Source organism: Adiantum capillus-veneris, chromosome 15 (genome assembly GCF_014529385.1).
Source record: "Adiantum capillus-veneris isolate H3 chromosome 15, ASM1452938v2, whole genome shotgun sequence".
Classification (NCBI taxonomy): Eukaryota; Viridiplantae; Streptophyta; class Polypodiopsida; order Polypodiales; family Pteridaceae; genus Adiantum; species Adiantum capillus-veneris.
Genome location: NC_140945.1, coordinates 117,890,006 through 117,905,669, shown reverse-complemented (window position 1 = coordinate 117,905,669; position 15,664 = coordinate 117,890,006). Strand labels below are relative to the sequence as shown.

Below are 15,664 nucleotides of genomic sequence, written 5' to 3'. Positions count from 1 at the left end.
GTGTCGCAACAATATTTTTGTGATCGATGGCTACAACCCCTACATGGCACTATGAAAATCACAAAACGTTTACCGCGATATTTTATCGCGTTTTGTGGGAGGAGAGAGAGAGAGAGAGAGAGAGAGAGAGAGAGAGAGAGAGTCCAAAATGGGCTAACCAAAGAAGAGAGAGGGTCTAATACCATGATAATTGTTGCTAGAATTGCCGTGCTCATTATTGAACCCCGCTTTAGTGCTTAAACATTCAAATTTTGGTGTTTCTCTCTATTTTTGTTGTGACAACAAAATTAAAGAACATTATTCAAGACGATAAAAAATTAGATAAAAAATGATATTAAAACATGAAACAATGGCTATGGGGATAAACATGAAACTATGAAGAGGAAGATCCATCCTAGAGTTATCCATGTGCCTCCATGCAAGCACCATTGGAGATGAGAAGCCAAACATAGACGACATCTTCTATTAAGGGATGAGCACTACTTTCTCAGACTTCACATATGTCCACCGCTTTTATTACTGCCTTTAATATTATCGTCTTTATTATTGTTTCTACTACCATACGCTTTTGACTGCATCCAATCATTCTTTACATATTCGGAAAGGATTTACGTAGTGGTGCCAAAGAACTCTCTTGTTATGAAAAGATGTTGAGCAAGGAGCACAATAAAGGAGCTTTTCTTCAAAGCACTCTCGCATTGCGCACAACAAAAAACGCTAGTTCCGCAATACTTGACTTCATCACCATCTATGTCAAAGTTGCCCATGATGCCACAATCCATGGTGGTTCGACTTGCGTCAATGTGGCATGTATAAAAGTGTAAACCCTTTGACCACATAGAGTTAAAGGAAAGACACTATAAAATAGAAAAAAATCTTTTATCAATTACAAAGATAAAATCAAGAAAAAACTATACAATATGGTTTCTTTTGGTATACACCCTCTTGTATACTCCCATTCCTTGTCAGAGCTGTCTTCTCCTTGTGCTTTTGCTTCAATTATTCTCTCATGAATCCGCTCGACACTAATGATATCTGGAAAACATGCAAGGTGTTGAGACACTGGGGGTGCCCTTCTGCCTCCATGTGCTTTCTTCTATGCTTCCCTCTCCTGCAAACACCTTATCTTTGCCATTGTCCACAAGTTCATCCACATGGTCATAACCTTTGCATTGAGGATGCAAAAGTTATTGACCACTCAAGATAGATCCATATCCATGTTAACTAATTTTTTCTTTCCACTTGGCAAGTATGAAGTCATCCTTGCATCCTCCTTATCTGACCACACGTGAGGCATTGAGGGATCAACTTGTGTCAAATGTAAACAAATTCCTCTTTTGCACAATCCATCCTTTGGCCATGCATGCCTCTGGCTAGGACCGTAGCCACACAAAATCTTTGAGAGTTTTTAAAAACCTCTCTAAAAAGAATATCCATCGTGTATGCACTACTCCACATATCGCTATCTCCTCAACCATGTGAACCAAGAGGTGAATTTGAAGCTAAGAAAAACGGATCGAAGAAATGCATCCTCAATGGCCCTCACGGTTTCCAGCAGGGATGACATCTATTTCAATTTCTTTGGAGCTTACAAATCTACAAGATAATACACAATAGTACATTAAGTGTTTCTTCAGAATATTGTGTACATATAAAAGTTTAGTTAAGTGGAGATGTGGTGTACCTTGCTAACTCTCTGAGTTTCAAAATAGCTTCCCTTACTTTCATGTCCCGGCATACGCACATACTCACCGACAAAATAAACTACAATGTCAAAATAGTAAACGAGAAAGTGAGAGAAAGTCATACACACAAATCAATATCTAAACAAAATGAGAGAGACAATAAAATAAGAGAGAAAGAATTACTTGTAATATCTTGTGCCAATCATGGGACTTTAACCCATACAATTGAATGCTTCCACCTTTCTTTGCTTTTGTGAAAGCTCCCTATAGTGATCTCATGTATCCCGTTGGTGTGCGAATAGATGCAATGGAACCCTTGAGTTGATCTAGCTCATCTTTTATTAGTATCCAAGGTGCTTTAGGAAACACAATCTTCCCATTGGGGGCTCAACGTGGAGTGACGGAGGCAGGGAGACGTTTCAAGCCCCTCAAATCCTCCCTCATCCCCAAAGAGTCTTTTTTGCCAATAATGTGGTCCCACAAGGTGTGAACTACATTTTTGAATATGTGCATGGGATCCAAGAGGTGTTTTATTTTTAAGTCCTTCCAATAAGGGAGCCTTAAAAATATGGTGGAGGAGTTGGAGTTGGATCGCTAATGTAGTGCTCTTCCCAAATAGTTGTCCAATCTGTCATCATGCGTTTTAGTGGCGTCCTTCCATTTGTTGGAGCCTTGTATTTTCTATGACTTTGGGGCAATAAACGATGGTTGCTTGGATAGGTTACCTTACACAAGGCACCTGGACTCTCCGTCACCATTGATGGCCCATAAGTAGGACATGCATTGCGGCTCGATGTGGACAACCCTGCACTCATATCACATCGGTAGAGAAAAGATACAAACTTCAAATGGTAACAAGCTGAGAGAAGAGTGAACATGACATACCAGAAATCTCTCCAAGCCCGGGACAATCGTGCTTAGTCCACTCACAATGGTCTCTCTCCTCTCCTTTGGAAGCGAGACATCTACAACGGGGATGTCTCTATATAACTCCTCCAACTCCTCGATGAGGGGCTCGAGGTAGACATCAATATTTGCCACCTTGTACTTCCTTGGCACCTCGACGGGTTCACCGTTCGGTACCTTCCTATATAACGTGTGTTCGGGGGTATTATAAAAACCCCTCTTTTAACATGCCTAAATGAATAAAATGACCTCTTATTTTAGAAATCTTTTCCAAAATTAAATATAGAAACCCCTTATTTAAATTTATCTCTGTTAAATTGCTTAAAATTTTTGCATTTTAAAACCCCTACTTTTGAACTCACGTTATACATTAACATGATTACATAGTGTACCCCTCGAGCCTGCCACAAGCAAAGAGAAAATTATATTTCCCTTCTTGGTTGTCTCCCATGATAGAATATTGTAGTTGATGATTACCACAAGCCAAGTGCTTCATGAGGTGGACTTGGTGCCAAAGGAATTGACACCGTTGCTTGCCTGCCCAAGCCTCAAATTGAGTCTTTATGTGTCTCCATGTAGGTTAATCGGCAGGGACACATATCATTCCATCAATTGAGCGGTGGTTGGTGTGCCATGTGAGAAGCTCCACTGTAGACCTACTTTTAAACATGTGTTGAATTCGAGGGATAGTGGAAAGTATCTCAATACCTTGCGAGGTAGGTGTGCCCCCGCTCACTCCGTCTTGTAGCGTGCTTCATTGCACATAGGACATGATGAAGCATTTGAGTGCTCATTACAGAAAAGTATGCATTATTGACACACATGGATGTCCTCATACTCCATGCCAAGTGCAGTGACATACGATCTTGCTCGTCGGCGATCCGAAGGCACGTGGCGATCTTTAGGAAGCATTTTGACCATCAAACTACAACAAAAAAGAGTGTTAATACAAATGCAAGCCCTCGAGGGGTGCACTTGTAAGAAACTATTCATATAATACAAAGTTTAATAAGAAAAAAACTTAGCGAGCGAATTTTGCTTTGGCAACATGATGGAAGAAGAAAAGCGAAGTGTGGAGAGGGGGGGGGGGGGGGGGGGGGGGGAGGAAAAGGAGACAAGTTTATATCAAACGCGTTTCGCTTAGTTAGCTCATCAGTAGTGTAAACAGTAGGGGGATATGGAGGGGGTATAAATAGTGAGGTGTGGCTCAAAAAATTGTACCAAGTACCATATTGAAAAGGGATAGACCTACTTAAAGATGGGTTATGACCAATCTTAAGTGGGTACTTACAAAAAAGGGAGGGAAAGGAAGAGTTAGTAGGGTAATAAAGCTGTGAAGGGGGTAGTAAAGGAGTGGCAAAATGTATAGGAAAGGGACTAGTCAAAAAAGGTCCTAGGGAATGGGTGGAGTTTAGAGGGGTTGCATATATCTAAGAGGCCGAAGTTAGCTGAGGTAGGGTTTTTTCAATAGAGGGTGAAATTATTTGAGGTGAAAAGAAGGGGGGAGGGAGGGGCTTAGAGAGAAAAGTGTCAAGATTTGGGGCATTCATCCAACATATCAAAGGTCTAGGTAAGTGTGCGAGGTCGGTGTTGGATTTAAGAAAATTAGGGAGGGTTTGTTAATGGAACGGGATAAGTTTAGATGACGGATTAGAGGTGAGAAAGCAATCTTGACGATGGTTGGAGAGGATTTGGTTTTAGACAACTTTTGGAGAAGAGAGGGTCTTAGATCATAGGAAAGGTAGAGAGAGCAAGCTTCCAAAAGGGGGGAGGGATATCCCTTTGCTCTTAGCCTAATAAAGAAAAGGTTCCGAATAGAGATAAAGCATGAAAGAGAGCTTTCCCTAATAATGTACCTCCTAAGCTCTGAGAGAATAAAAGAGATCTTTTGGTGTGTAGGGTGCCATGATTGCCAAGGGATATATTTGTAGGAATTTAAACTGTTTTGGTGACAATGGGTATCAAGGATCCCATAAGTGGCTATAATAGACTTGGACACTCCAAGTCAAGAATCTATCGTGACACAACACAAATTCACTACAAAACAATTCACAATTGATTCGACACGGCCCGACGGAGTTCCGTGCCAAGAGGTATTGGCCCCAAAGACTGGCGCCCCTTTCGGTTTTTTTTTTTTTTAAATCTTCGAGCAAAGTACAACACCCGCGTGTGCTTGCTCTCAGACTCTGCGTCCAGATGCTCTGCAAAGGGACCCCCCCTTGGGTTTCTTATAGAGGTTACAAGGTTTGCTAAAAGCAGAGCCCCAAAAGCTACCAATTTAAAATCATACAAAATAAAGCAAATTGTGTAGAGTTTCAGCCAGCGTTGCGTAGAGTTTTTACAGCTTTACTTTCCCCAGTGCAAAAGCTGCAATTTCATACAGCAGTGCCACGTCAGCAGTCCATACTTCTGTCCCCGTTTTTCGGGGGATCAGTAAGCAGCTGCCACGTCAGTCCTAACAGCGGATTTTCCGAACGTCACTACCATGTCATCATTTCAGCCGCATCTGAAGGGCCCGTTCCCGGGGTGTGTGTGGATATGTCCTTTGCTGCCCCACATTGTCAAGACACGTCACCAATTTGTGACATACCCCCCTCTTGAAAGTATTGTAATTGCCCTCGATTACATTGCAAAACAGACAGAAGCCATAAATTGTCTTTAGCAGACACTGACTGTTAGTACCAACGCACTAGGAACACACTTTTAGCACATGTACCAATCGACACACTTTCTCAGGCGTGCCTTCTCAAAACGTAGGAGCATCTAATCATCCTCCTTCAATTTCAAATCGCGACGATGGCGATCTGCTGCCTTTATTTGTCTTTCCTGATATTTCTACAAAGCCTCGCGGACCTTGGCAAAAGCCATGTCCAAGTTGCACGTATATTCATCGGCTTCAAAAATCTTATCTTTCGTGCTTAGAAAGGGTGGAACCTTCGCATCACCTTCAATAATCTCAAATGGCGCCTTCCCCGTCGAAGAGTGTATCGTGTTATTGTAGGCAAATTCCACCAAAGGTAGATACTTTTCCCATTGAGTCTTCTGATCCGAGATATAAGACTTCAATAAATCTAAAACCACTGAATTGGCAATCTCAGATTGCCCGTCAGAGTCTTCTAGTGGAAAGATGACTAGAATTGCAACCGCGTGCCAATGTTCTCCCTAATTGCATTCCAAAGCAAACTTGTGAATCTGGGGTCCCTGTCACAGACAATCGTCTCGGGCATGCCATGTAATTTGAAAATCTGGGCCACATACAGTCTCGCTAAGTGATCCGGCTTGACTATTTTCTTCACTGGAATGAAATGATCTGCTTGCTAAATCTGTCAATAACAGTCTAGATACCATCGTGACCACTTTGTGTTCTCAGGAGATCAAAAATGAAATCCATTGCAATACTTTCCCAGGGGCGGGTGGGTATGGGCAAAGGCTGTAACAATCCCTGTGCTTTATGCCTTTCAAACTTGACCTTCTGGCATACCAAGAAACTACGCACAAACTCGTCCACATCCTTCTTGAATCTCGCCAAAAGAAATATCTCTCTACACCTTTCAAGGTGGTAGCAATGCCGCGGTGACCCGTAAAAGGTGGACAGTGGCATTCGGTCATAACCTATTCTTTCAACGGTTCTGTAACGCACAACATGGTTTTTCTCATTATTCGGGATATTCCATCCCGAATGGAATATCCCACTATTATCTCCCCATCCCGTATCCGTGCGAAAATGTCTGCAAAATCTATATCCGTGGCATATTGATCGACCATATCCTTGAAGCTCCTATGGTGTATCGCGGAAATAGCCAGAACCAACGGCTTCCGAGACAAAGCATCTGCCACCAAATTCTTTCGTCTGTGCACATGGACAATCTGGAAGTGAAACTGTGACAAGATGTTCTCCCACTGCATCTGCTTTTCCGATAGCGGCTTCTGTGATAAGAAGTAGCGTAAACTCTGATGGTTTGTAAAGACAGTAAAATCTGCTCCGAGTAGGTAGTGCCGCCACTGAGTAAGAGCATGGATAACCGCCAAAAGCTCTTTCTCATAAATTTGTGTTGTCAATTCCAGCCTTGAGAACAATCGGCTCTCGTAGGCAATGACATGGCCTTCTTGCATTAATATTGCACCCAGACTACGACCACAAGCATCACAATATACTTCAAATGACTTCTACAAGTCCAACAAAGTCAAAATTGGTCCCGTTGTCAATTTCTCTTTCAATGTCTGAAAGGCAGTCAACTCTGTGGGTCCCCCAAGAAAGGGACTCCTTTCTGTGTCAAGATATGCAAAGGGGAAGCAACCTCTACAAACTTTCTAATGAATTGCCTTTAGTACGAACACAATCGGGCCAATCACAGATAGTCTCTATCTTGGCCGGGTCCATCTGCACTCCTTCTGCTCTGCTGACACAATGTGCCCCAAAAAGTGTATCTCTGGTAGGAAAAAATCACTTTTCTTTGCATTAATCACCAACTTGTGATCTCGTAATGCCTGAAAGACTTGAAGCAGATGTACTCTATGTTCTGCCTCATCCTTGGAGAAAACAATGATGTCGTCAAAGAAAGTGCCAACAAATAGCCTGTACTCTCGAAAAATCATGTCCATCGTCCGGTTAAATGTGGCAGGAGCATTGCTTAGGCCAAAAGGCATCACCGAAAACTCAAATAACCCAAAATTCATCCAAAAGGTTGTCTTGTAGACGTGTCCTAGCATGATTCGGATCTGATGATATCATATTTAGAGTCGATCCTGCTAAAGCACGGGGATCCCTGAAGTCGTTCAAGTGTATCATCGATTTTAGGAATCGGAAATCTGTTCTTGATGGTGATTTTGTTGAGAGCTCTATAATTGATGCACATTCTCCAAGATCCGTATTTCTTCAAAACCAACAACACTGGAGAGCAGTACGGTGAAGTACTAGGTTGGACAAGACCCTTTTCCAAGAGGTCTTTCACTTGGTTCCTAATTTCTTTGTTTTGGGATTGGCCCACACGGTAAGGTGACCGGTTCGGTGGTGTGCTTCCAGGTATGAGATCAATGGTATGATCTTCTGGACGAGTGGGTGGTAACTCGCCTGGCAGACCCTCTGAAAAGCAATCGGCATGAGTGTGGAGATAAATCTTGGCGTTCTTTGTTCAGGTCAAAACATATTCGACCTTCATTCATCGTTCATTTCTCTCCTAAAAAGTGAGTAAATAAACAACAATTCATCAAGTACAATCTCTGAGCCCTTATTTTGTCGAAGTCGCTTTCTCGACCCGGTAGTCAACCACGGCATTGTTCGTGTGGTACCAAGGGATTTCGAGTAGGACGTCACAATCTCCCGAGGAAATTACACAGAAATCCACGTGCCCTAAACACCCCTGTCATTGCAAACGAGGTTTGCCAATGATCGGTGTAATGGAAACATCCCGTGCGGGTGCCACTCGAACTACCTCCACCTGTGGCCTCAGCCTGTCGGGCATAATTTCCAATCGAGCCGCCAATCCAAGTGAAAAGAAGTTGGCCTTGGCTCCTTCTTTAAAGAAAAAAAAGGGCTTCTTGATCCTTCACTTTGCCGTAAAAACGACAGTTTGTACTTTCATTCATTTGATTCTGTTCGGGCCCCACTCAATGTGATACCAGTTCTGTTTTCGTCTGCTTTGTTGCCACATACCTCTGCTGCTCTAGAACTCTCTAGCCTGTCTTACTTAGGCTTCTTTGCCTTATTCTTTTCCTTTCCGAAGCCTTTCTTTTTTCTTCGCTTGTCCATGTCTTTCTAGGAGTACAGGTTCTACTTTTCTGCACTCGTTTGTCTTTTCGGCTTTACTCCCTACCTGAGAGGACAAGCAATGGCCACACGCCATCTCAAGTAAATCGTATCAATTGGGTAATTCTTCAGGTATATTACAAACCTCGGTTTACTGGAGTACTTAATCAATATGTTCACACATATGCCAATCAACCCAGAGAATCATACAAGGATTTTAGAGCAGATTAAGTTTTACCTAAAAGACCATACTCCAAAAAATGCCTTAGCAGTTAGAACTCGACCTTTTTTGGCAAGAAAGGCCAAATGTTATGTTACTTACTACCATAAGTATTTATAGCCTTACTAACGATTTTGTATATTGCAGACCCTTACTCTTTCGCAAGTCTTGGAATTATCTTCTGAACCGCTCTCTGTGGCAACATCTCTTGTCCTCAGATGTATTGGCAGTCTGGATGCTTCTCAACTAATATATTATTCTGCTCTTTCCACAAACAAAAGATGTCTATGTTGCACATGTTATCTTTTATGATTGGGTCAAGATTTTGGCTACCTTGGACAAGGACTCCAAAGATGTTTCTCCCAGTACATAGCCCAACTACCTATTCTCTTTGTACAATATCAACAAGAGCTTGCCCCTTTTTCCTATTCTGAGGCTGAATTATCTAACTTTCCTAAAAAACTATGTGGCCTCAATCCTTCTTTTATCAGTACCCCCGCTACTCCAACTATCCCTCAGACATGTGGTAGCTTTTGTAGAGATAGTGCGGCTCTTGAAGCCGTCAAAGAATTTTAGAGTAATCTTTGCTCCCTTAGTGACTCTAACCTTTTAGAAATGGTACCAAAAATATGCAAGGTTTTCCCGTGCCTACTTATTAGGAAAAATATGAACCCCAAAAGGGCCCTTTAGCTTAAGGGGTGATTAAGCATGGACCAATAGAAAGAGGGTGGTGGCCCCCAACTATACCCTCTCAAAAGGTAGGGTAGTAGGGGGCCTATTTGTCCCCCTCGTTATAGTTTTGTCTCCTAGAAAGAGAGAGAATGGGGAAAAGGGAGGGGAGGGGGGGGAAGGGGGGGACTTTCCGTCCGTTTTCATGGGCGCCCATAAAGTAACCCTAAAATTTCAAAAAAAAAACTCTAAATCTCACTTTTCACTCTCCAAAAACTCTCCTAACCAAATAAATGATCAAAAAAACTATTTTCTTTGACCAAGATTTGCATTTCTTAGCAGTACCCTCTATTCTACCTCTTCTCTCTTCTCTTTCCCCTTCTGCCTCCAAGTTTTCTATAGCTGCACCACTTGTCTCCCCCTTTCATCCACACCATCCCTTTGAACTAATTCTTCTCCCCTTGCTCCCCATTGAGCCATTTCTCCCCCCCTCTCCAAGCTTTACATAGCTGCATTAAAAATGGAAGCTCTCCATAGCTACAGTGGTCCATCAGCTCCAATAGTCGACAATCGCTTGCAGTATCCAAGAAGACCTTGCTCCCCTCTACCTACATATTGTAAGAAGAATGAAGCAAGGCTACTGAATGTTGGATACACATTGATGGCCGGATCATTAGGGTAGAGGCAACCATGCACCCAAAGGTCCACATTGGTGTGACCTACACCATGGCGTTGTTGTGTAGTTTTCAAGTAATGATGCCTTGAGGGTGCGAAGTCCTTTGGCAACCGAACATGTAGAGAAACCGTTTTCAAACTTGCTGATCTTGTTGTGGATAAGAGGTTTGTAATATCGCCTAGCTCCATGGCAAGGGGAATAAAGCTGGCCTCAATCAAGAGTGGAGAGTTGCAACAGAGGCACGGAGTGGAGAGGTGAGCTATGGAGTGAAGAGCTATGGGATGGAGAGCTTCAAGAGAGCTGCGGAGTGGAGAGGGGAGCTATGGAGTGGAGAGTTGTAGGAGAGCTACGGAGTGGAGAGGAGGGCTATGGAGTGGAGATCTATGAGAGTTGCAACAAAGCTATGAAGTGAAGCTGCAACAAAGAGAGGGAAGGAAGAGTAAGAATGCAGATCTAAGTCCACCTGAGATCCTGCCTCAAATTCCTCTATGGGAGGATTCCTGATGTCCTTTTTGTTAGGTTTAATGGCCATGTGGCCGACCGCCCATCACTAACTTCCGCTAACCCTAAGTGTACAGCTATACACTTGTGTGAGCCACTAACACTAAGTACAATGTGTATTGTGCCTTAGTGCATAAGAAAAAGAGAAGAAAGAAAGGGGGCATACAGTACATTGGCTCTCCCCCTTAAACCTATGTGTGGCTATGGTGGTGTGTGTGTGAGTGTGTGAGTGCGTATTCTTCTTCCGTTGTGCTCCCAGCTCCTCCTCATCAAAGAAGTTTGATGGCACTAATTTTCAGCTTTGGAAGAATCAGATGCAAGATGTGCTTGTCCAAAAGAAACAGAAATTGCCTATTATTTATGTGACACGGACTGAAGAGATGAATTTGACTCAGTTTCAGTGGGAGAAGCTTGATGAGCTATGCAGATCTACTATTAGATTGCACCTTGCTGAGTCAGTGTACTTTTCAGTGCTAGAATGTGAATCTGCCTATGCTTTATGGAAAAAGTTATGCAACACTTATTAAAAGGATACGGCAAGTAATAAGGTTTTCATGATACGAAAACTTTTTAACCTTCGCATGAAGGAGTCAGCCAGTGTTGACAGTCATATTAATGACTTTGATTCTCTATTTGCCCAGATTCGTGCACAGCGGATCAATATTGATGACAAGATGAAAGCAATCTTCTTACTTTGTTCGTTGCCACCCTCATAGGATATCTTTTGCACAGCATGGTGTTGCCGAACGAATGAATAGGACCATCCAAGAGAGGATTATGTCTATGCTATCACAAGCTAATTTACCGCAAGCGTTTTGGGCTGAAGCACTATACACTGCTGTGTATTTGATCAATAGATCACCACATGCTTCATTACAGTTTCGTGTACCTTTGGAGTTATGGTCAGGACATAAGTTGTCTTATGAAAAACTCTGTACATTTGGCTGCGAAGCTTATGTACATGTACCCAAGGAGTTGCGTGCTAAGCTTGATCCTAAGTCCAGGAAATGCATCTTTATTGGCTATGGTGTAGATGGTCAATTTGGCTATCGTTTATGGGATCCGAAAAGCCAATCAGTAATCCGTAGCAGTGATGTTTTCTTCAATGAGACCAAGATGCATAGGCAGCCAACGAAAGAGGTTGAATTCCGGAAAGTGACGTTTTCCGATGTATCACCTCCTGCACAGATAGCTCCAGAGACAATTACTACACAGGCTAGTACAAGCTCTTATCAACCGAGGAGATCTCAAAGAGTCTCACATCCGTCAGAACGGTTTGTTCCAGGCGTGGACTTTGTGTTGCTGACAGATAGTGGTGAGCCTTCTTGTTACAAAGAGGTGAGCCTTCTTGTTACAAAGAGGCCAGCAATGATAAGGTTCAGTGGGAACATGCTATGAAGAGGGAGCTATCCAGTATTGCAAAGAACAAAACATGGGAACTTGTTGCATTGCCAAAAGGTAGGAAAGCTTTGCCTTGTAAATGGGTTTACAAGAAGAAGATTGCATTCAATGTTGAGAACTACAAAGCTCGTTTAGTGGCCAAAGGTTTCAAGCAAGAAGGTGTAGATTTCCAGGAAATCTTTTCTCCAGTGGTCAAGATGACGACACTAAGAATGTTGCTTGCTTTGGTTGCCACTGAAGATATGGAGCTTGATCAAATGGATGTCATTACAGCTTTCTTACATGGTGATCTCGAGGAAGAGATTTATATGCAGCAACCTGAAGGGTTTGTGCTAAAGGGCAAGAAACATTTGGTCTGTAAGCTTTTCAAAAGTCTCTATGGCTTGAAGCAATCATCCAAACAATGGTATCAAAAGTTTGATGCATTTATGCGTTCCCTAGGCTATAAGCGCAGTAATGAGGATCCATGTCTTTACGTGAAAAGACAACCAAATGGACAGCTTATTATGCTTATCCTTTATGTAGATGAAATGCTTATTGCTGGTCATTCTAAGAAGGACATTGCTGACTTGAAAGCCAAGCTGAAAAGTCAATTCGACATGAAAGATTTGGGTGAAGCCAATCACATTTTGGGTATGCGCATTACTCGTGATCGTAAGAAGAGGTTGTTGTACCTTTCTCAAAAAGAGTATGTGCACAAGGTTCTTGATCGTTTCAACATGCAGAAGGGGAAGGCCTTGAGTACTCCATTGCCTGCATATTTGAAACTTAGCAAGAACGATTGTCCCAAATCTGCTGAGGAAAAAGCTGCGGTGGCTAAAATTCCTTATGCTTCAGCTTGTGGTAGTCTCATGTATGCCATGGTGGCTACAAGACCTGACATTGCACATGCAGTGGGAGTTGTCAGCAGATTCATGTCTAACCCTGGTAAAAAGCATTGGGATGTTGTCAAGTCGATTCTCAGATACTTGAGTGGCACTGCAGATAGACAGTTATGCTATGGTCGTGGAGAGTCATCCATTCAAGGATTTGTAGACAGTGACTATGTAGGCTGTGTTGACAGTCGTAAATCAACAACATGTTGGATTTACACATTTGCTGGTTCTGCTATTTCTTGGAGATCTGTTCTTCAAGATTGTACATCCATTTCTACCACAGAGGCAGAGTATGTTGCATTGAGTGAAGCATGCAAAGAAGCTATTTGGCTTGCTCGCCTAGTGAAAGATCTTGGATTGGAGCAGTGTACACCAGTTCCTCATTGTGACAGTCAAAGTTCTATTGCCTTGGCTAACAATCCAGTGTTTCATTCCAGAACGAAACACATTGATGTGCGCTATCACTTCAGTCGTGAATGCCTGGCAAACAAGAGCCTTGATTTAGTGAAGATTCCTACATCAGAGAACACAGCGGATGTACTCACTAAGAGTCTCTCTAGCCATCAGTTTCAACACTGTCGTAAGTTGATGGGCATTGGGTGAAGAGTGGTGCTCTTCCATTTTTATAGTCTCCCACATTGGCCATCAAGTGGGAGAATGTTAGGTTTAATGGCCATGTGACCGACCCATCACTAAGTGCCGCTAACCCTAAGTGTACAGCTATACACTTGTGTGAGCCACTAACACTAATTACAATGTGTATTGTGCCTTAGTGCATAAGAAAAAGAGAAGAAAGAAAGAGGGCATACAGTACGTTGGCTCTCCCCCTTAAACCTATGTGTGGCTATGGTGGTGTGTGTGTGAGTGTGTGCGTGCGTATTCTTCTTCCGTTGTGCTCCCAGCTCCTCCCCATCACTTTTCCCTATTAGTCTGATTAGCTTGACAACTCAGCTCGTTTGCAAAGTTTGCCTCTCTCACTTGTTCCCAAAACTCATTGTAATCCTCGTCTCTTCAGTAAGACCTCTGTATCACAGGATGAAAACTCTCTATTTCTTGATCTGTTGTGTTCATCACTATACGTTCATCCCCGTGCATTTTTTCAGGCTTTTGTGCACTGTTAGGCTTTTTAACTACCCGTGAGAGGATAGTCTCTTGATGTATTGGGTTTCCCGCTCCACAATTCAGTGGTTCTCTAGGTGGTTCTAACAAGGCTTGTGCAGTCTCGATCATTCTCTGCCACATTTTGAGTCTCTGCTTTTCCAATTCAGCGTTTGGATAAGTCAAACACCGTTGTTCTTGTGTTTGGTTGCTCTTTAATCTCGCTTTGTAAGCTCTCATCAGTGCATCCAATGGTTCGTGTACTTTGTCGACTAACAGTGACCCCCCTGAGCTCCTACAAACAACTGCTTCATCTTTTGATGCATCTGATCACTCGTCACGTCATCAATTAAGCAAAACAAAAACTCATCCCATATCTTTTGAGACTCCAAGTCAACATCAAAACAATGTAAAGGAGATATTTTCTCATCCTTGATATATGATGACATGCATAGCTCTATGATGCATCACGCTAGTGGCAGTCATCACATGAATGACAATGCCAATTGTTGCAATTGCCCCTACTGTAGCTGCTATCTTGAGTCTCAACACTAGAAGGTTGTACATGAGACTCCCAAAGACCGCCGATGATAAATGTGGGATATCTACTAGTCTATCTTGGCATCCGTATTAATGCTCAGTGTAATCTTTACCAATCTATCCATAGCAGGCACGTCAATAATGCTAACTGTATCAACTCCATCAAGACAAATCATGTATGGATGCATCAATCCTTTTCTAGTGTATTCATTACTCCCACTTCATCCATAGGGATTGGATCCACATGTCGTGACATAATTGTATCGGCCTCTAGCACGAGCATATTAAAAAAATCCATATCATCCATCTCCGTAGTAGGAGGCGTCTCTATCCTAAGAGGATAAACCTTATTGTGTCTCGCCAAAGCATGACGGCTCCAACTCTGCATCTACAGACATGTCATGCACATCAATCTAGAGATCTGTGAAAGAGACTCGTCTTGTCTTTTGCTAACATGTTTGCACCATACTGAGATCGAACCGTCTTGAACCTTGGATATATGCAATAGATAGAAGCATCTTTTAAGCATGTTTGTGAAGGTTGTATTTTGGGTAAGATGAAGCGTTCAAAGTTTCCAAAGGATGGTTCAGTATGGGCTACATGAAAGTTGCAACTTGTGCATAGTGATGTTTGTGGGCCTATGCAAACTCCATCATTAAGCAATTACCTCTACTTTGTGACTTCCATTGATGATTACTCTAGGCATGCATGGGTATATCCGCTTAAAGTTAAGTCCAAAGTGTTCATGCGCTTCAAGAAATGTCTATCTATGGTTGAAAATGTCTCTAAATGTACTATGGGTACCCTCTGTTCAGATTGAGAGGGGGAGTATATGTCTCATGAGTTTAATGCATTTTTTGAAAATCATGGGATAAAGCACCAATGTACAGTGTCATACACACCTCAGGAAAATGGTGTTTTTGAAAGAAAAAATAGGTTGCTTAGGAAGATGGAATGATGTATGGTCAAGATGCAAGTTTTTCCACATTCCTTTTGGCTTGAGGCTATCATGAGTGCTACTTATGTACTTAACACGTGTACTACCAAAGCCTTGTAGTCTATGACTCCTTATATAGCATGGAATGATAAAACGACATCTATTGATCACATGCTTGTTTTTGGTTGTTTAGCTAATGGTGAAGAGTGTCACAAGCTCCTCAACTCATTTCCCAATTTCCTCAAGCTTCCATAGTGTCATAAAAACTAATATCTAATTCACCCAAATGATTTTCTCATGTTAAACTAATCATTTAATATGGGGAAGTGCCAGGGGAGTAAAAGCTAGAATATTGGTAAGGCTGCTAGACCGATCTCTGTCAGGGATCCAAAGGAGGGAAAATAGGGATC

The 15,664-nt window shown here is 42.4% G+C and overlaps 1 long non-coding RNA gene across 2 annotated transcripts; it reads right to left on the bottom strand.

The window, feature by feature from the left end:
- Positions 1 to 933: 933 nt before the first annotated feature.
- On the bottom strand, positions 934 to 2,843 carry LOC147441353 (uncharacterized). 2 transcript variants are annotated; one of them, XR_015184366.1, is made up of 4 exons: positions 2,571 to 2,843; positions 1,869 to 2,490; positions 1,685 to 1,764; positions 934 to 1,596 (listed from the first exon to the last, which is right to left on the bottom strand). It is a non-coding gene; the product is annotated as an uncharacterized LOC147441353 (long non-coding RNA). The 2 variants fall into 2 exon arrangements; XR_015184365.1 differs by having other exon boundaries at positions 1,869 to 2,843.
- Between the last annotated feature and the right edge of the window lie 12,821 nt (positions 2,844 to 15,664).